The sequence below is a fragment of the Heliangelus exortis genome, chromosome 8, assembly GCF_036169615.1.
Source record: "Heliangelus exortis chromosome 8, bHelExo1.hap1, whole genome shotgun sequence".
In the NCBI taxonomy this organism is placed as follows: Eukaryota; Metazoa; Chordata; class Aves; order Apodiformes; family Trochilidae; genus Heliangelus; species Heliangelus exortis.
The window spans coordinates 12,839,164-12,858,236 of record NC_092429.1 but is presented as its reverse complement, the minus strand read 5'-3'; positions in this window follow the sequence as shown (position 1 = coordinate 12,858,236).

Genomic DNA, 19,073 nt, shown 5'->3' with positions numbered 1-19,073 from the left:
TATAGGTTTGATTCAGTTCCAAATTTAAATGGGAGCTGGATTTGGTCTACTGGGTGTAAGAAAAATGGCTACTTTCAGATAAAGAAAACTGTAGAATAAATACCAGGATGCAAACTAAAAATGAGCCATGTGATTTACTGCAGAGCGAATTCTCCCAGCAAAATAAAGAAGAATACTCAGTTAAGATAATGAAAATTAAATTAAAGAAAGCATTAGAAAAGACATTGTGGAAAACTTGGATGAGCTAACTGCTGTTTTACAGGCCCTATCCTCTTGGGACTTTTTCTTTCTTTTTTTTTTTGCTCTTGACACAGACATTTGAGATACAAAGTGTTCAGATATGTAGCTTAGGATATATTTTATTCTCTGGTCCTCATCAGCCCAAGATACTAAAAATCAGTATTGAAACTTTGTTTTCTTTCCAGTAAGGCAAGAAATTGTGCATTGCACAATTTCAGATACACTCTCAGAAAAAGCATTTCTTTCAAATACTTGGTTTGCTGCTTCGATAGACAAGTTAGAAATATATCTTGTTTTAATTAAAGAAGGAAAAACATTATATTAAACAAACATTATTTGTTTTGAATAACTTCCTCAAAAGGCTTGCTGAGACATTTTTTTGAGTGAAATTGTTACCATGAACTTGCAAAGGAAAAATGGAAAATATCAAAGTAGCAGATTTGGCTCTGAAAGATACATTACTAAGCTGCTCCCTAAATTGCAAAGATCCTTACTAGTTAAGGGTCAGTAAAAAAAAAAGTATGAGGAAAGAGGTTGAAATAGATAATCCTGTCCTTTTTTTGCAGTCTCCAGAGCAGTTCTGGGGGTTGTTCATCAGCTGCAGAGGACACTGAGGGCTTATCTGCTTATTTCCACAGAAAGCAATCGTCCTCTGCTTCTTTATGAATACAAAGCTAAAATCATTATGACTTATTCCATCAAATGATATGCTGTCAATGGGAAGAGCTTTGAGAAAGGTCATTTGTTTGACTCTTAAGCTGCAGCGTTTGCCAAGCAGTGTTTGTGGCTTGTGACATTCTCTAAACAGCTAAAGCTAAGGCTAAAAGACAAAGCTAGATATTTATGCAATTACTTCTGTGTGTTTGGATATCCAATTTAATGACCATTAAAGTCATTCTAATGAGCATTCTACTGTTAAAGTTAGAAACTTTACAAGCTCAGGAAGAAAAAGCAAGGCACAACAGATTATGGCTGTTACAAACATGTTTGTTTCTTCTACTGAATTTGTTGCTATTCTGGAGGCCTCTTCGGTGCATATATCATCTTTATGAAAATGGATGTAAAGTGACTCATAGAATCTAAATTAATTACAGTGATACACAGAGTTTTATTTTGTTCTTAACCAAAAATTAACCTATTCATGGTTGCAGTAAAACAAAGCAAATTGAAAAAAGCCCCTTCCCACGTTGTCCAAACATGGCACTACCTACCACTGATTTGAAGTAATGATAAATAATGGAAAAAATCTGTTCTCAAAACACTAAAATTCAACCAGCTGGTTGCAGGCTTTGCATTCACAGTTAAGAAAATTTGTTATTATATAATCATTTCAACTGCATTTTTCTGGTCTGAAAATAGTACACGGAAGTTTATGTTTTCCTATTTCTTCAGTAGGGCAAGGTCTTATTGTTATTTATTCAGCACCAAGGGTTTAGGCAAAACAACACTCTTTCTTGTGCAGATGGACACTCTTGTGCAGATGGCAGAATGAAAAGATCACGGGTTATTTGCCTTCTCTCTATGGGATACTACTTTGCTAGTGTAGCAACACAAACAAACATACAGACACTACCTTTAGTCTTAATAGCCCATGAATTGTAGTTATGAAGGTGTAGACTGCAAACAGGTGAATTGGCAAGATCACAGAATCTGCAACAAAAAGTGTGCAGGGGAAGATGTCCCCCAGTCAGCAGGAATTCCTCATCTTCAAGCATCCCAGTTCCTCAAATCTGTTTAGACATCCCTTGTATTCATAAATACAAAGACTGAATACAATGATAGGAGCAACTTATTGGAAAATTAAGGAAGAGGATTTGTAGAGGTGGCCAGTCACCTTCAATAAGGAGAGATTCTTGGACAACAAAACCTTCCAACAGTTTAGTAGTAACATTTATACTTAGTAAATAACTACTTCATGTATATAAATGAAGAACTCTGTTAAGGATGAAAAAAAAATTCAAATGCTGTGCAAAAAATTTGCAAACATAAAGCCCAATTATGCCAAAACCATTGTTTCTTGCACATTTTGTCTTGCTCTGTGCAGCAATGTCATTACCAGTGAGGCCTTGCAAGAGCTTAGAGGGAGTAGAGATAAGGAAGGCAAATGGACAGTGACAGCCATGTAATCCAGTGTCTGATTGCTTTTCCACATGTCACTAGTGAAACACAGCTCTCCTCCCAGCTGCTGTGAGGGTCTACACTACTCAGATTCATTCAGTTTCATGCAGTCCAGGCAGAGAAGCAATGTCTTGAAGGAATAATTTGCTGAGATTATGCTCTCTGGAAATGTTTTGATACCAAAATTCCCCATCATTAAATATACGTCCACAAGCCTGAGATGCAAGCTAGGAACTGATCAAAGAGAAACAAACCCAAAACTTCACACCATGAGCTGAAAAAAATAGAAATACTTTTGTTAATATTTTTCAGAAATATTTGATCCAAATGCTTGCTTACTTTTGATTGCACGTTAGCAACTGATCCCTGTAAAACTGTAGTTAAGAATTCTTCAAGGGAACCTGCCACTAGTTCTGGTTATTCTCTTTTAATTGACCCCCATTTATTTTTCTCTTTTACTGACAAACTTTAGTTTGATTCCAGAAATATCAGCCTCTCTTCTTTTAAAATTCATTCTATATAGTCTTGTGTTTGGGAACATTTTTTTCATTTGCTGTTAGCTTTATCATCACCTATGAGAATTTCATGACTAGCCAGTCTCTTGCTTTTACAAGTGCTCTTAAATCTCTGCATTTCTGAATCTTCTCAAAAGCAATTAGAAGAAGTAAGAAAAATATGCACAAGCTATTATTGCTGCTTTTTGTATTGCCATCATTAAATAAGAGCAAGCACAGCAAGTTGGTTTTGGTTTTGGTTTTGTTTGGTTTGGGAGTTTTTTGTTGGGTTTGGTTTTTTGGTTGGTTGGTTTGGTTTTGGTTTGGTTGGCTTTTTTTTTTTATTATTATGGGCGTGATAGAAGTGGTTCTTCAAAGCATGAAACTTTGAAACAGAAAGTCTGTTAACTTTCTTTTTCTACCTTTCAGCAGATACATTGCTTTACAGAGCAAAATAATAACAGCTACAGAGAAAACTGTTGTGGCTCTTCATTCAAACATTGGCTAATTAAAACATGGCTAAACCTTCGTGTAAATCAACTAATAATAAGGAAGGTGAAGCTTAATTTATTTTTCTCAGTATAGAAAAAACAGGTTATGTTTGCCATTATTTTTTCTTTTTTCTCTTTTTAAATATTTTTCTTGCTCTTTTCCTGTAATATAGGTGCATATCATGATATTAAGAATGCAATATTAAATAGGGAAAGATCAAAAAGATCAATTTGTGAATCCTGGTGATGTTCTCTGCAGAAAAACATGGTTTTCCTTTGTGAGACATTGCAGAATAAGAACAAACTGTTCTAGCAGGCCAAAAGTTCAGCATCTCTCCAGTTTGCATCCGTGCACTTACAGGATTGAACTGAAACATTTACTGGGTGTTTGCTTGGAATGAAAACTTGCCAGTGTCAGAACAGTGACCACCAGACCAGTGAAGTAGTACTTTGGCCCAGGGCAGGTGGTTTCAGTAGATTAATGGGAGTTGCTGGTTTTGCATCTCTGCTCTCACTGGTCATGTCTGGACACACCAACCTCAGCCCAACCCCAACCCACAGGAGGCCCCCTTATAAATCCCCATCTGTCCCTGAAGTCTGGCACTGCCCCTCTCAGCCTCCTCTCCAGCCTGGCAGTGCCACCCCTTCTCACTCCTGCCCCACGAAGCCTCCAGAGAAAGTCAAGAAGTAAGAAGAGCACACTGTGTGTTTTGACCTACAGTCCAAAAATCCGAAGTCCAAATTGGTTTTTTTTCCTGAAACAACTTCATTAGCATTAGTCACTTTTATACATGTAAAATAAACTGCAAAATACTCTTTCATCCCATTTTCTATAAAAAACCCCACAAAAACACAAACAAACAAACAAACAAACAAAAAACATACCAACAACTTTGCAGTATGACCTCTATCTCCTGCCGTGGTGACTAGATTAAGAAAGTTAATTTTTGGACCTGTATTTGTGTGCATATTGGTTTTCTTTTCATGGTAGTATAACACTCCAAGACATAATAGAGTTTCTGATTACATTTTGAGACCCCTGTCTATCATACTGGCTTCCATTTCTATGAAAAATATACTTTCTGTGGCTTTTATAGCTTTGTGATGAAAAGTGTCTTATTACAGCGTTTTTTTTCCTTCCCTTTTTACAAAATGTCTTCGTTTGAGAACTACTGTTCTTAACCATCCTTTACAAAATCATATAATTAATATTTAAAACCTTATAAATAGCAAAAGTTACCTTTTCTAGAGATTAATTTTTTAAAAAAACAAATCTAGATTTAAACAACAGGTTAAATTTTCAATTGAATAGCATTAATGCAACAACCAGATCTTATTTTCAGTGCTCTTCATATCTATCACTGAGTTCAGTGCTGGCTGTTAAATATTTTACATGAATGTCCACACTGTCAAAAATCCAGTACACTTCAATGTTAGATGAAATTCTAAAAACATCTGTCACATTACACCAACACAAACATTTTCATTGAGTAAAATAAGATTACTGACATGAAAGTGTGCTTCACTCAGATATCCTTCTATAAAAAAAGGTCTTAAAGTTTGCACTACTGACTTGATCTCTAAACTTTATAAATCAGTTGAATTTAAATAAAATATAAATATTTTTGAAAAGAAGATGGATGAAAGTATGAGTTCAGTTCATAGTCTGTAAACTGCTTTAGCAAGCACTTAAATTTAAACATGAGCCTCATTTTTGCAGGACCTCACCACAAACTAAAATCATCCATATTCTTCACTGGATTACTGGCTTAAAGCCATAGATCTATTTTCTCATAATAAGTATATACTGAAGTAAAAGCAATTTTTATTTCTAAAAAGAAAGCAAAATGCATTTGTGTTGACGCAGTGAGTGCTGTTGTATTAATGTATTTAATTAACAGGCTTAATATAATTTTATAATGCTGATTTATTATGAATATTTGTTTGCGGTTGAACATTTAAGACCAGATAGCACCTACAAATATATCACGGATATATACAGATATATATAAATATGTAGATAGGGAAATATGTGTAGATATATATAAATATACATCTACATAGAAATCAGTAATTAATACATGGTCTGTTATTTCCAAGTGATTTGAATATACATTTTGAATTTGAATATGCTTTTTATTCTGTGTTGTTCAAGGAATGATGACTGAAATAGTCCAAATTCAATTCACAATTAAGCCAAAACCACAAAAACATAGAAAAGTAGAAAAGTGATGATTATCTGAGCAAAACTGACCTCCAGGTGTTTACTGGAGAGAGATGACAGGAAGGGAAAAACAGGCATGCCTTAGTTTTATGGTATGGTGATTACAATACTCAGGTAAACAATAATTTGCATTTAGTTATCATGTAGGCTAAATGTAATCACTGTTCTCATTTTTTTCCAGAAGAGCAAATGTAGAATTTAGGTCAGCAGCCAGTCTTAAGGAACAAATGTCTGACATATCTGGCAGCACACACTATGTCACCCACTCGTACAACCTAGCAGCAGGACAGTCCCTGCTCTTAGTGCACATAACTGATGTCTACATAAGTGAGGCTGTTGTGCACAGGCTCTGCAGTGGACAGTGAAGGAAGGTGGGGTTTTGTTTATCTACCACATACTTTGTACAAGGAGGACCAGTGAATGGCTCTCCAGGAGGTGTCAAGTGAATTCCTCCTGTGTCTGAGGGTTACAGATATGCTCCAGTCTCCATGCCATCTTTATTATCTATCCATTACTCCATTAATATCTCCCTGATCTCAGAGAAGCACCCAGGTTAAAACTCATTTTGATTTGCAATTTCTTACCACTAACATTATACTGTTCCCCCCCTGCAGTCAACCTGTTGTGAGTTTCACTACAGAAGGTCCAAATGCCTCCATAAATCCAGCAGGAGCCTGGGCATCTTGCTCAGGGCACGGAGCAGCTAGAGGGAGCAGATGCCCAACTGTTATGTGCTGCAATTTTTGGTGTTGTTGCACATAAGTTCATTGGTGGGTCTAGCAGCTCATGGCTAATTTAGTTTTATTCTTATTTAATAAAGATTTTATTATGAACAGAAGGAATCAGATCTGGAAATCTTTCCTCTGACCATCTTTGTGTTCACAGAAAAACCGTGGAGACAAAACTGGACACAGAAAAAAAGCCATGTCTTTACATTTAGCACATCTAGACTGTACACCCATTTTCCCACTTCTCTTTGACCATTAAAACATTTCAGTGAATTATGTTAGAAGTTGTATCATTTTGATGTCACCAGTAGAACTAACCCTTCGGCAAAGAGCAGCAATGGAGCTTCCCTAGCTTCACATCATTGCATGCAAGCAATAAAGACAGGAATTCTTGGTAATGTGGAGTATACAGTGTTTATCTCAATAAGCACTCAGTTCAGATTTTAAGAACAAAAGATGCCAAATGAAAAGGAGTACATTTGCATGTTCAGCATGAAAATAATCGAATAGAATGGATGAAATTTCAGACATTACTGCCAAATGAGGATACCTTTAAATCCACAAGATTCAACCCATTTCCATTGATCAAGAACCGTGGAAGCAGCAGCTCCCAACAGCTTTCCTCTTGTACCTCATTAAGCCCTGAGCAGACTGCACAGTCATTAGGTGAAACTGTGGGAAACACATTTTTTTGTGTTGCCTGACCCAAGGATCCCCAGGTGCAGGTGATGGCACCTGGCATGGTCAGATGAACTCATCCCTGCAGCTGTGCTGAGAGAGGTACCAGGCAGGGAGGCAGAAATGAGCATTGTGGTGGGAGGAAAAGTCTTTCTTAGATGTGCTGGTTCAGGAAAGCATTCCTGCACCAGATAGCACTTAAGTACATGCTTAAGTTCTAGTGGGACCTAACAAGGAGCAGGAAATATGTGTTTAAGGGTTTTCCTGAACAGGGTCGAAAACTGAGTAGGTCACAGGTGAAACCTTTTCCTGCGTTCTTTCCTGCCTCCATCATTTCTTGGAGTTACCTTTTCAAGGCAGGTAAGTGCCCTTCTATACCTCCAATCTTGTGCTGGCCTCTCTCCAGCTGAGCAGGAATGAAAATGTTATCATTTCCACTTTTCCTCTGAGACCTGAAGGAAGACTGAACTCCATCCCAAAAATTGGCTTAGGGAAGTTTCAACCAAAGAAAATATTTTATATTGTTAAATAACTGCAATCCTTTTTCAATAATTTTAGTGATGTTACCCACTTAAATGGCTATAACTGCAGTATGATGGTGGTAAGTGTTAATTTGCATGCTATATTATACCAATAAAAATAAATAAGGCAGGAATCTTATCTTCTCTAGATAATTCTTTTAGTTGAAATATGGTAGCACAGAAGGGATCCTCTTGGAAATTGCAATTTACTTATGATTGTCTTTTTTAGTGCAACACAAGTATATTTCTATTTATAAAAACTATTTGGGTTACTTAAGCTAATTTATTTATTGTCTAGAATGGAAAAGCTGTTCTAAAATTCTTCATTTATAAGATGCCTTAGCTTGACTATACACAATTCACATAATGCAGCCTGGCCAGGGGAGTCAGTTCTCAGATCGGATGAATAGCAGCATGTCACTGCAGAAAACATAACCCCACTGTCACTCACCTGGCTCTTTAAAATCTTTCCTTGATTTTTCCAACTAGGAACAAAAGTAAAGGATCTAAGGAAGGAGTTCTTTAAAAAAATAGCAGCAGACTTCTACACATTTATTGGCACAGATTTAAGTTTTAAAGGCGTAATTACGGTCATGCTTGCTCCCTCTGTATATGAAATTAGGAGTAATGAAACATCATTTTATCTTCTGATGTCCCATCTCCCAAATCACCTTAAAGAAACTCTTTCAGAGTATTTTTGACTGCACTTGTCATGGAATCAGCAGAACTGGAAAAATGGCTATTTATCACAGCACGTCTGCTTCCTTTTACTGCAACATTCGTTGTATCTTTTGTTCTCAAAAAGAGAACAATAAACACTGCCATATATTTAACGATTGTAAGTGATCTAATGTCCAGTTTTTGGTGTCCTCTGCAGTGTGCATTCACCCTAATCTTTGCTGGAGTTAAACATGCAACACAAAAGTTCAGAACGCATCAGTGTGTCAGGGTTATGTTAGATCATTTCACTGTAACTATCACTCATCTTACATTATAAGCAATGTAGAAAATAGAAAGGATTAAACAAGTATTTTCTTCAAAGTCCTTGCAATGTTTTCTGTAAAAACTGGCAAAATTACCCATGCCTGTAACGATCAAATGCTGTACTTATTTGATCAAAATAATTATAGGAAAACATGACATTTAAAGTTGAAATTGTTTCAAGCACCACTTTCAAAAAGTATTATATTAAAAACAACTCAATACTCTTTCTCTTATCTTCAGGCAAGATCTTCAAAATGTGAGATAATTGAGTATTTGAAGAACCACAAATCACATATTGATCTGAAGAATTTAGATACAGCACTGAAGAGAAAGTGTTCCCATCACAAACTGCTGTTTGTTGACACCAGTGCTATTTCTGTTTCTCAGCAATTTTAGGGCTCATCTGCTAGCTGGAGAAATGTGCAGCCAGTGGCATCAATAATACTGCAAAAGCCAGAAAATTAATAAACCTATTTTCCATATATTCTTGTTGATGTACAAACACAGTAAAAATGAAGCCTGGCTGATGTGTTATCCAATGAATTAAGGCAGAACAGAACAAGACTTAAGATGGAAACATGTGGCAGCTTCCCTTACAATTCTAAAGGTGAGAAGAGGAAAACAATAACAAAAAGAGAATTGTACTGCAGTGAGAAGCTTTTTCCTTGTTTGCATATACTTTTTTTTTTCATTGTGTGAATTTAATTCTATACAGAAAAAGATAAAATCCTGTTATTCTAACTTAGTTCATCAATTTACTGCCACTATTAATTGCTGTCATATCACATCTAAGTTTCACATTATGCATTAGGTTTACTAAACGTAAACTGAATGGTTAAGGACAGCTTAACAGATTCTTTTAGGTTTCAGATAAATAATGCACACCATACAACAGAGTTGTAAAACCTCATTTAAAAACACTACACCAAAACCAATATATTGTCTGTATAAAGGCAAGAAGGCAATCTGACAAAACATATAGAGGACCTTAGGGATACACAAGAAAACTTTGAAGAAATGTCAGGCATAGAAAACATAAGGAAAAACCCCAAACGAAGGCTAGCTGGTTGTCCAAGTTTCTCAGTGTCCTGAAGTCCCTTGTGTTTTCCTGTGCCCAGTGTTTTCCTCCCTAGGCTGTCTCCCTAGGCTGTCTACTTTTTAAAAAATTAAAAAGTGGAAGTATGCTTCCCTTCTTTATCAGGACTGAGCTAAACAAGCAACAGTAATTTTCAAAGGCAGCTTCTGATGTGTAGCATGCAACATATGACTGTTCTTGATTTCAAAGGCAGGTTATCTTTCCATGTATAAAACCCTGGTGACTACCTCAGTATAGTTTGAGACAAGGATTAAAAAAATCAAACCCCAAAAAACTCAGACCAAATGTATACTTTAGTCTTTTACTTCAACACATGGTGAAAAAAATGTGGTTATAAAAGAAATGTTTCCAAGACAGAAAGTGGATGCATTATTGCAGGATTTAGAAGATGATTTTTAAGTGCACTGCCATGCTTTTCACAACCATCTATATATTATTTTAAAAACAAAGCATAAGAAAAAAAAAAAAAAGAAAAGAAAAAAAAACAATTTAAAGAACAAAACTATTAAAAAGGCAAACACTTTAGTTCAATGTCATTAAATGTTCATTCTTCTGAAAATGACGATTTTATCTGGTTGTTATAAAATATTTTTCTTACATGAATAATTGGCTACTGCAAAATCATAGTTATTCAGATTTCTCAAAGTTATTCATATTTATAGTCAGCAGTTTTGAGGAATTGTCCCTGAGTGTATTCTTTTGCCTCAAATGTATTGTCCACAGATCGAACTGAACAAAGACTGACTAATTCAAAGAGATCATATGTAGGCCATAGAGACGTCATTAGATGATACAATAAAACTCAAGAAGGTTATCTCTTGGAAATACTTAGCTCATTAATATTAAAGTCAAAGTCTGAGACAGTATCATAAACTTATACAGAAGAATGAAAATACATTTGTGATTTAACTACAATGACACAGGTACTCTGGAGGATCAAACTTGCTTGTTAAATTAGGTTCATTTCTCTCTTGAGTGCAAAGTTCCAGATAAAACAGCATATTGGGGAAATTCTATGAATTCATGTTAGAATAAGAAAAATCTGTAAAATTTATCTGACTTGAATGTCTGTAAGGAATACCTTTATTTATAGTTACAGTCAGATTTGTTGTATCTTTTGTATGTGGATAAAAAAATTGAGTGCAAGTTTGGCAAATGTTATTGAAACCTATTTTTCATAGTAAAAGAATGATTGTGTTTAAGACAATATATTTTGTTAAATTAATAATAGCTAAATTATAAAGAAGGGAAATTGATATTTTCTTTTTTATATAGAAAAATACATATCCTCTGTTTTTGGAGAGGATTGAAGTCATGGGATTCAGCCATAAGCGTAAGGACTTAGACTCTGATTCTGCCACAGACAATATAAAATTCCCATGTCTCAGGTCCAGTGTGGCTTCCCCTGCAGAGAACTTTCATTCAGCTTCTACAAATGGGTCCCATATGCTCCAGTGCATGAGGCTTTAAGCTTTTGTGGAGTCTATATGCTAGGTTTTAAGCTCTAGGTTTTGAGGCTACGTTCATGTTTTCTGGCACCCCTTAGGACCACTGTCAAAAGATTTTTCTCTCCCCCAAAAGGATTTCGTTGCTCATCATTCTGAGTTTATTAATGCTAGATTTATGCACTCCAAAATCTCCTAGAACTACATATTGCTGAGCACAGCAAGGCTTTTCTCTCTTACCAGCATGGCTGCTATTAGAGACATCATGGACACAACCCAAGGATTGTGTCCCTTCCTGTTCATCTACCTAATACAAGCTAGGATGATTAGGATCATTAAAGTAGGAGGCTTTAAGGATATTTTCCTATGGGAGGTCAATTCCTTTTTTTTTACCCAGCATGGCTCTCAGGGTATTTACATTTTAACCCTGTCATTGTCATGTCCCCAGTTCCTGAATGCCTTTCAGCTGGAATGCTGAACAACACATCTGACAATCCTGCAATGCAGACACACGGAGGATCCCTGAACCAGGACAATTTATGCCTGCCCTCCATGGACCACATTAAGCAAGAAAATTGTCTGATGATTTGGAAACAGTTGTGGCAACTGGATGTACCATGCAGTTCAAAAGAGACTGAAATGCCAACAGGATGGATAATTGTGGCAATGTCGAACTGTCAAGGGAAACACATTATGACAAGAGGCAGATTATACTTGGAATTATATTATTCCACAGGAAGACAGGAAATCCTCTTTCTGAAGTGATAGGAAATTGTATGCAAAAGGTGTACTTTCACTAGAGCATGAGTCAAAATAGAAATAAGAATGAAAGGAAGCAGAAATTCTAAAACACAATGATTTTATTTATTATTTGGCAATACAGTGCCTATACAATTTTGGTTAAATTTGATAATGGATAGGAGTGTTTTAAATTATTTTAAAAAATAATTAAATATTGTGTTTCCATCAAGCCTATTGAGATATTTTTTTTAATCTACTTAAATTAATCTAGATTTTAAAATTTTATATTTCTTCTTGACCCAAACTTGTTTTTTCTCCTAATTTTATGGTTCAGTCACTGTTATTTACACATCTGTAGATAATTTATTTTGCTTTCATTAAAAAGTTGTTAGGAATTATAGCTCTATATGTAGTAAATCTTAGAAAAAAAAGAGAAAATAAAAGAAATAGAAGAAGAGGATTCATCTCTCAATAAGAGCATTGCTATACCATTCTACCTCTGGATTATTTTGGCAGTATAATTGTCACTGTCATTCCAAAAAGAATAATTCCATTTTTAAAGTTACTTCTGTCCCTGTGTCATATAGTTAATACTGGGTCTGTTGTCAATATAAGAGAGAGAAAGCAGTAGTATGGCAGCATGTGTGCCTGTGTAGCTTTCACACAGCTTCTCAAACATTAACATTAGTATGAAATCACATTAAATTTTTTTCCTTTCACAAGCTAGACTAATCAAAGTTTTTAGATTCCCTATTCTTCTTTTCTAAAGTGTTATTATCAGTTTCCTGTCAGATGCAAAAGAATATATAACTATTTATCCTCAAAAAAACCAAAAAAAAGTTACGAAGATTGAAAGTAATGCTTATGTTCCAGCCTTTAATTCTTATTCCTTTTTCCATTACCTGTAATATTTCTCCTAATGCTTCTTTCTGACTAAATTACAAAAAAAAAAAAATGCTGACAGAAAAGTGATTTTATACAAAGAGAAAGGAATTTAAGCATTTCTGATCTGACAGCTTTTAAAACTTTCTTGCTGTTTTTACTATATATATTTTGCTATCAGTAAGCACTAAATGTTTCTTGACTAAATCTCTCTGTTAGAAGCCAGTATTATCAAGCTATCACCCTGCACACAGTGCAAGAGTACTTGGATTTTTTTCTCTTCCACAATCTATCCACAAACTTTCAGCATAATTTAATTTAGACTAAGAATGATAACAATTAGAAAAAAAGAGAGCACAGTATATGTCATTCAGGTAACAGGCTGTAATAAGTAATGCAAGGTTTTCAAAAACAGTCATCACATTGTGGCTTAGGGAATAAAATCTCTTCATCTGTTCTTGATTCAAATAAGTCTAATGGTGATGGTCAATGAAAGAAAAACTCCTGACAGTTATGTTCCCTTAGGAACAAGTTTCAGTTGATTAATAAAGTATGATTAATAGTGAGAAGACAAATTCTGGAAGTTTAATGGTAATCATAATAAATTGAGGATTTCACAAGAATAATTTTCCACTTCATCCTGGGTAAAAATGGCATGCAGACAGGCAGAAACCACAAAAATTGTATCATTTGCCTTCCTTTTTTTCCCCATGAAAATGTACATCAGATTCACTGAAATCACCAGTGAGTTGTGTGTGAATTAAAAGGAAGCAGCTTCAAAGTGCTAATATGAACAAATCTTTAAATCTTATAAAAATCTAATAAGCAGGTTGGCTTGGACTACCCATATATGAAAAACATAAAACAAAACAGAAAAAAAAAAAAAAAAAATAGAAACCCTCTAAACATCTTTGTATTGAGAAACCTTAAGATTATGCTTTAGGATAACATGCTGATCTTCATCTGATATACAGTGATGTCATTCAACAAATGGTTTTCAATTGCAAAGGCATCATATTAGATCACTATTGTTACTAGTTCAAAATAACTACAAAAAATAAAATTCAAGAAAAAGTAGTAAATGCTATGGAATTCTCCTTAACCTCTTTCTTAAGTTTGTGAGTTTTGAAAGTTAAATATTGGCTTGTGGGGCAGATTTTCCAAGTTCTCATTATTCTAATTCATATTTACTTTAATATTTTCATTTGTGGTTTGCCACAGTCATTACTGCGAAGTCCCACCAAATATTTTCCAGAATCTTGGTCTATTATTGGGAATATTAATTTTTTGATCCTTCAGTTTCTAGGAAAACATTTAAAAATAGGAACAAGGTTGGTGAACACATTTATCCATACAAAACCTTCAGAATATCCAAATAATTCAGAGGAAAGATACAGAATAATAAATCTCATAGAACTTAACAATAAGTAAGTACAGAAGACTATGACTGTATTAAAAAAAAATATTCTTCATGGTTGAGTCTGCAACTGCAATCTCTTCAACTGTGACTGTATAGCAGATAATAATGGTACAGATATCCTGAGTTAAATAACCTTTTAGAAAGATGGTATGAGCTAGATTCATCCCTTCTTTAAGCCTCTGTGACCACAGGACACTTCTAGTCAAACTAAGGAAAAAAAAACCTACATTCTTTGCTCAGCTTCAAGATAAGTTAGGCTTTCTGGGTCCTCCTTGGGGATTCCACTTAAGAAGCAATGTGTATAAAAATTGAAGGGGTAATATAGAAGAGTACAATTTTAAAAATTTATTCTGTAATGAATAGTAATATGCTCTGATCCTAAATCTTCTCTTAATGCAGGTGGCTACAACAATATCAAAGTGAATGCAGAGCCGATTTTGTCTCTCGTCTCTGTCTTTTAAGAGTAAGCCGGAACAGCATCGGAATCAAGGGCTAATTTCCCTTTCCTGGTTGATGCCTTGCCCTTACTAAAGCCACAGGATTTGACTTTATGTATATTAGTTTTGCACATGGAAGAAGGTCAGATTTGCTTTAAGAAGAGATATTATGTGACCCAAGAAAAAAGTTTAAAAGGCAGTATTCTGAACAAATTAGCATAAACATAGAAAAACAAATACTTCAAATAGTGTTCTTTGCAATGGAACTTGTAAAAAATGCAATGTGTTGTGAGGACAGCAATGTACACAGGAGATTCTTCTTTCAAGATCTTAGTTTATGATCAAATAAAAAATGGACTGGAAGAATATTCTTTGTATCATTTCTGGTGTGAACTAAATTCTTCATTCATCTTTTAAAAAGGGAGCAAAGACACACACTTTCAGTAACATTTGCAGCTTTTTCCCTACAGCTATCTTTGTGAGTCAAAACCTAATATTTTCACACAGCACAAGAAAGTGCTAGTCAGCATACTCTATATTGTAAATGGCTTAAAATGAGGAGTGAGTCAAATAGGATTATTTTTCACTGACTTCTATAAGCATTCAATTGGTCGTGAATACTAGAAATCAGAGACCAAATGTATGTTTTCCGGTTCAGTGCCTTCTCTTTACAGAATTACTTTCATATCAAAAGGGGAAATGGTCAAGTTGACTCAGAAAATATTTCTGGAAATAAAGTTTAAAAGAAGCAATTTTTTTGTCAGCTGGACTACTGAACAGCAGAAAAGACAAACTAATTTTTATCTTATGTTTTTATGCCAACCTTCGTTAGACCTTGACAGTTCTTTCTAGAGAACAAGGGTTATCAAAAAAAAAAAAAAAAAAAAAAAAAAAAAGTAGTTACTTTACTGTCAGATATTCAATAACTTACCAAGGATGGCTCTGTGTTAGATTGAGGCTTCCATATCAGTCATAAAGTAAAGGGATTTAGATTGCACCATTATACGAACAGTCCCAGGAAGAGCTCTGGATACGAATCATCCCCATCTCCTGAGTTCTGAGAAACGGTGATTTGGAGCTGGGTTATACCACCTCCACATTACTTTTCTTTCACCTTTTCCTTCTCTGGATTGGATGTTTTGGTTAGCAAGTAGTAAGAATAGAACTACATGTGTCCACTCTTAACTTTCTTCATCTAACCAATATTTAATGTCTGTACTCCAAGAATTTGTCACAGAAATAGAAAGGAAATTGTTTTCTCTAAAAGGATGCTTAATTATATTCACAGACCAGCCTCTGTGAGGCCTCTTTTAATTCCAGTATTGGCAGGTAGATGAGACAATCTCTTTTTTCCACACATTTTAACCTTCTGTTCTTTTCCAGTACTGAAATGCAAAGTTTAAAATGGTGTGCAGTGGCATGCAGCTGTGAAAACAGAAGGATTTTTGGACATGATTGCATTGAGAATGAAATTTGCTAATCTCAAAGGTGAATGTTCAGTGAATTTTTTCCCTTGCCCACTTAACTTCTGAAATGTAATACATTTGCAGAAAAAAAGTATAATCATTTAGCATTTACTGCCTGTATTCCTTTGCATGCTTTTCCACATCCCCAGTGATCAATGCTAAGTGTTTTATCAGATTCAAGACTGTAATAAACACTGGAAATAGAGTAGGTTCATCTTATCTAATCCTAGTCTCATTTACACTGGGTAGCGTCAGTTAAACTGTGCCTAATGCAATGAAACTGTCCTCATCAAAATATTTAGACTTTAATCTTTGAGTCATTATAAGGGCACTTCTATGCAGTTCTGAAACAAAATCAATTTGGCAGGAGTTCCTGCATCACAGTTTTGAATCATGGTGTTTAGGTGGGAAGTACAATATACATCTGAGAACTGTGGCCCAGCTCCATCCTCTGGGCATGTTTACTCTATTTGTAGATATATTTTCATCAAAACTCCCTCAAGAAGTATTTTTGTAATTTTTGTCATGATTTAGTAGAACTAGAAAAAATGGGGCACATGCACCTGAGAAAGATGCTTAAATATCCATAAGATAAGCAAGTTCAATTTTCAAACTGTAATTCAGTGCTCAAAACAGATGATGACTAAACACTTTTACTAATTGCATAACTAGGTATCATTTAAATAATCATATAAATACAGTTGATTAAGAATGATTGATCTTTAAGAAAGCAATCAAAGTAACACAACCAAAACAGTATTGAAAGAGAGGTGGCAATATGTTGCATTGCCACAAGGAGTTTCCAAATGTGCTTACATGCATGGATTCAAGCACTACAAATCTAAATGTAATATTGAGTACATAAATAATTCTTGCTTATTGCAGCAGAAGTGCTCATTTAGGAAAGACAAAAGGATTTTACCTTATGCCAGCTATCCAAACCAGTGGACACATGCTTTGCTCATACCAGCTCCACTTATAAACCACCTTTAATCCTGATTTACAGAGCTCAGATTCCAAGAATTTCCTCCAAACCACACAAGGGAAAGTTTTATATCTCTCTCATGCCCAAGGAAGCTCACTGAAGCCTTTCAGAGGTAAATACCTAAATGTTCCCAAACAGTCAAATTTATTTTGAATGGAAAATAAAGTCAGCATATGGAAGCATATGTGTAGCCAGGACTGCTCAGTGTTTTCCTCTCTGTACTATACAGACATTATACATCACAGGTATTACCTAGAGGGTGAACAAGGTACAGACACAAGAAAACCTGACACGTTAAGCAACAATATTTCATGAATGTACGTCAGGTCCCAGAACTTTGCAACCTTTTCAGTATGACTTTTTAAAGATTTTCAAACTGTATTAATATATAAAATAGCATCAGTGTTTTTACACATGAATGCATACTGTCATTAAACAATGGCTTTTTAAAATATTCTATTGTGCACTGCACAAATGTGACAAATATGTAGGTGGACGAAGTGAACATCAAACAGAAGCTGCATTAATTTCTTAAATTATTTTGTAAGAAACCTGGCTTCAACACTAAAGACAAAGCAATGGAGGAAACAAGGAATGACTGATTTCTATCTTACAGAAGCTGCTTCTTTCTGGATATCCTTATTATTCATACTGATATATTACAAATACAGGGGTCTTCTCAAACTTGAGTCAAATTCTGTTACCATTAAAGGAACCATTCATTATCTGTCACTGACTTTAAAAGCCCAGGCGTTAGCGTGAGCACTGTAGATCTAAACCACCCTAAGACTGATTTTTTTAAACCTGATGTAAAAACAGTAATGTGTCATAAAAGCAGATTAATTGCATGTGACTTTAATTTTCCTATAGACCTGTGAGTGCACAAAGAGCATGTGTATAAGGGAGCAGCTTCTGGAGGTTGTTTAAGAAAATACACCAATATTCAGCAGGAAAACTCCTCTGCTAAAATTAGCAATCCTGTGTACATGTCAAGACTTTTCAAAGTCTCAGGTTTTCTCATATACTGATTGCCTAAGAAAACTCATGAACACTGCGGCGGAGCTTTCTCTCACTCTCTTCTCCAGTAGCTGAACTTTGGGACTGTGATTTTTCTCTGGAAGACATGTGTGGAAAACCAAGATCCTGCATAAGAAGTCCCACATCCTCTCCCCGCAGTGTGAACTGTCAATTTTGGCCCATTATATGTGAATAGATGCACTTGCTGGGTGCCCAGGCACAGATGTGGTTAACAAAGCAGACACACACCACTTGTGGTTCTACAGATCTCCACAAGGTGTGAATTTATTTTTTTTTAAGTGCAACTACATGTGTTTTGAAAAACTTAATTTAAACATTTTAGAAGCCACCTTTCCTGATTTATTATCCTTTCAAAAGAAAATAGTACCATTACACTACAGAACAGAATCAAATATAATATTGTCTATAATAAGATCATACATGAGAAAATACGGTAGTAATACACAAATGCTTTGGATTTATATGGGAAATATTCAGATAAGGTACAGGGTTTGTTCTCAGAAACACATATCTTCCAAATAATTTCTTCATCTAAATTCCTCAGAGTTACATTTAATGACTCTATCCTTTTATCATGTTGAAAAATTTAAATGATAAAAGAATCCTAATAGAGTGTAATTATTGTAATCTATCTGTAGATATAAAAACATTTTTGAGAGGAAATCTTGTTTTAGTTACTGGTAGTATAGTGTTACTGCTGGGCTGCCTTCATATTCCTCCTCCCAAATCAGGATTATTGTGTTCAACACTTTCTGTTCAGCTTCAGCAGCTGAAGATTTAGGATGAGAACAGCGTACACACAATGTGTAGCACAAGCTTTAGTCTTGCTACAATCCCCATGCCTGATCTTGGGCTCTGTTTAGCTAACTTTGAGATTTTGAGGGACAGAACTAAAGAACAAAAGATTTAAAAGACTCCAGAAAGCAAATCCTTGCTTGGCTTGTCAAACTATACATACTTGTTTTACAATTTATCACAGCTGGTATTCCTGACCTGACTTCAGGCATTAGAAATCAAGAGCAGCCGTCTTCCTACCTTGGCATACTGGCCCATAGAGGCATTTTGATGTTTCCTTTGAAATCATA